The 3,500-nt window shown below is 46.7% G+C and overlaps 1 pseudogene; it reads right to left on the bottom strand.

Moving 5' to 3' along the window:
- Positions 1–1,619: 1,619 nt before the first annotated feature.
- Positions 1,620–2,913, bottom strand: LOC100345476 (aldo-keto reductase family 1 member B1-like; annotated as a pseudogene).
- Positions 2,914–3,500: the final 587 nt, after the last annotated feature.

The raw sequence follows: 3,500 nt of genomic DNA, 5'->3' as shown, positions 1-3,500 counted from the left end.
TTCTGCTCTGACATATTCACTGTGGCTCTTGCACCTCACCTGCCACAGAGATGAACTTGGCTCCCTTTGGAGAACTGACAGGCATGAAAAATGTTTATAAAACAAAACTCAAAATCAAGACACCTGACTGCCACCAGAGAGCCTGACATTGCCATGTGAAGACTTTTTCCTCCACTGGTTCTAGCCAGTATTCCTCATGCTAACAGACTGCAAGTCAGTTTGCTCCATTCCTCTCTTAGATTAATTTCCCAGAAGCCAGCAAAATCTATCTCTGCGGGCTGAATCATTTCCCAGGAGACTATGGCACTGCTCTCCAGCCTTTGAGTCACAGCAAACACAGTTGTTATGGTTTGGATAATAGTTTGGGTGTCCCCTAGAGGCCCTTGTGTTGGGGGGTAGGCCTCCAAGTTTAATGTTATTGGTTAATAGATTAATGTTAATTGCTAATGGATTAAGAAGAGACTTGATCTAATCATGGTGTTTGGGAGGTGAGCAGAATGAGAGGTCCTTAGGTCATTGGGGCATGCCCTCATAAGGTAGTTATGAAAGGCTTGGTGATTAAGCTGTTTCAATCTGTGTTTACTTTCTGCTTCCCAGCTCACCTTGCAATTCTTTCTCTATACACCTTCGACTATCTAAAAGCAGAATGTGTACCAGATACTGGACCAATGGTATCACTCAATCTTAGTCTGTGAACCTCCAAAACTATGAACCAAAATTAATGTTCTTCCTTTATAAGTAACCCTTCTTAGGTCTTTTTCATAGTGATTGAAAGATGACAAACACAGGGATACATGAATGAGACTGCTAAGAAGTGGAGATGACCTTCCCAAGGTCTTCTGCTGCTCCAAGCCCTCCCATAAGTATGTTTGAGTGGAGGGTGGATGAATACTTCAGCAATTTATAATCCAATCACAGTGACCTTGCTATGAGGTTCTCTGGTCTAGGGAATGAGGAAAGGTGAGAAAAGCATTTTGTGGTCCAAGTATACCCAGAGCAGATTTGTGTGATGTCTCTGACTTTGTGCCAGTGACATCAGTGTCCAGAAAAGTAATACAGAGAGAAATCAGGGTATAGTGCCATTCAGGGGCTAGGAGGGTAGGTTGAAGTCACACAGATCTGAAGTCAAATCCCCTCATTGTGTTAGCCAGGTTAGTATCCTGGACAAGTTACATAACGTGTTAAACCTTTGTTTCTCCACCTGTAAAATGGAACTCCGCCTTAGAAAGCACTTTGAAGATAAGTGAAATAAGGTATGTACAATAATCTCTTTCTTTCAAGCTCAAAAAAGCACTTTTTATTTGAGACAAAGTAAGTCTAGCTGAAAGGATTAGAGTTCTAAGCACTCAAAACTCAACTGTTGGCGGTACTATATTGACTTCGTAGATTTTGCTTCTCCTGCGTCAGAAACGAGTATCCAAACTGTATTTTCCAAGCTGGACAAAAAGGAAGGCAAAGGAAACACTGGCAGTGACTTCTAATCTACTGATAATGCTGCTCACTCCCAAATCCCACTGAGCAGGCCCTTGCTGGCTAGACTGTGCCAACCCATTACCAAGAACTCAAAAGTAAGGAAAAGAGGGAACACATGATGTGGGGAAGAGCAGGCATCCACAGCTTCAAAACTCGCTATGGAAGGGGTAATCCTTGTGAGTGGCACAACTCACCATGGTACAGAGCCACCAGTTCCTGTTGTGGCTAAGTAAGGGAAACATAGCCTCACTGCTCAGTTCAAAGTCAAAGACCTGAAAGTTCTCAGCAGTCCCTGTTGGCATCACACATGGGAATAACAACAAATACCTCAGTGTGGGGAACTGGATCAGAACCTGGGCTGTGGTTTTGTTGTGCTTGTCAGCAATTGCCTTGATCCTGGGTTCTTCCAAGAGGGAAGGCTCCTCGGTCTTGGCCCAGGCCTGTAGGGACAGCCAAGGGGACTGTAAGCAGTCACCATGATGCCTTTGGAATGGCAGTACTGGATTAATTTCTCCTCAGTTAGGTACAGGTGGCATCGATCGGCTTAACTGCCATCTTGTATTTTCAGCCAGGCTTAAGAGCTTCCTGATCTGCAAATGGTTGAAACTGGAGATGACAGTAGACTTTATCAGCACTTTATCCACCAGCTCCTCCATGGCAGCCCCCCTGTCCAAAAAATCAGTGTTGGTGCCAGCCCTAAGGTGTAGCAGGTAAAACTGCCCCTGCATTGTCAGCAACCCATATGAGCGCCAGTTCAATTCCCAGCTGTTCCACTTCCAATCCAGCTCTCTGCTATGGTCTAGGAGAGCAGTAGAGGATGGCTGAAGTCCTTAGGATCCTGTACCCATGTGGGAGACCTGGAAGAAGCTTCTGGCTCCTGGCTTCAGATTGGCACAGCTCCAGATGTGATGGCCATTTATGGAGTGAACCAATGTATGGAAGACCTCTCTTTCTCTCTCTCTCTCTCTCTCTCTCTCTCTCTCTCTCTCTCTCTCTCCCCCTCTCCCTCCAGTAACTCTGCCTTTAAAAAAAAATCTTAAAAAAGATCAGTGTCTCTGGGAATCACATTGGCCACCACATCCAAAGGGAAATACTTCCAGCCAGTTGGCCAGTGGGTAAGACAGAGGTCCTGGTAGTCCAGCTTCAGGGAGCTGAGTGTCTTCTGGCAGCTCCTTTTACCAGGCTCTTGTCATGGAAAGTGCACCACAGCTGGCTGATGAGGAGGAGCTCCTCACACTTCACCACCTGTTCATTGAGCTCTTGCAGAGCCACCCCTACCTAGCTCTTGTTCGGGTACACGTGGGCACAGTCAATGTGGCAGTACCCAAGGTCGATCACTGTCTTCATGGCCTCTGTCACCTGGCTCAGAGACGACTTCTAGGTGCCCAGCCCCAGGACTGGCATCTTGGTGCCACTGAAGAGCACAAGGTGCATTGCCATGGCTGCCTGTCGCAGACCCCAGCCCAGAATCATTGTCCACAATTACTTTTGTTAAAGATTTTTTTTTATTTATTTGAGAGGCAGAGTTACAGAGAGAGAGAGAGGGAGAGACAGAGAGAGAGAGGACTTCCATCCACTGGTTTGCTCCCCAAATGACCACAATGGCTGGAGCAGGGCCTATCTGAAGCAGCCAGGAGCTGCTTCTGTGTCTCCCACGTGGGTAGAGGGGCCCAAGTACTTGGACCATCTTTCCCAGGCCGTTAGCCAAGATCTAGATTAGAAGAGGAGCAGCTAGAACACAAACTGGCACCCGAATGGGATGCCAGCACAGGTAGAGGCTTAACCTACTATGCTAAACCTACTACACCACACTGCTAGGCCCTATACAATAATTTCTTTTCTTTTTTTAAACCCTTGTGTTGAGGGCTGGCTTTCAATAGACAGAAGCAAGGTAGCTGCTCTGCTACACAAGAAACCCCGACCCAGAAGCAGGTCATCTATGAATGGTTTAGCACCAGGTTCCCCTCGAACATACATTGCCTGATAGGCAAGAGAGCACTCCCCTTCCCGGCCACACCCCATTTCTC

This window comes from Oryctolagus cuniculus, chromosome 1 (genome assembly GCF_051225735.1).
Source record: "Oryctolagus cuniculus isolate XC-2025 breed Fujian yellow rabbit chromosome 1, ASM5122573v1, whole genome shotgun sequence".
NCBI lineage: Eukaryota > Metazoa > Chordata > Mammalia > Lagomorpha > Leporidae > Oryctolagus > Oryctolagus cuniculus.
This window is presented reverse-complemented; position numbering and strand designations above follow the sequence as displayed.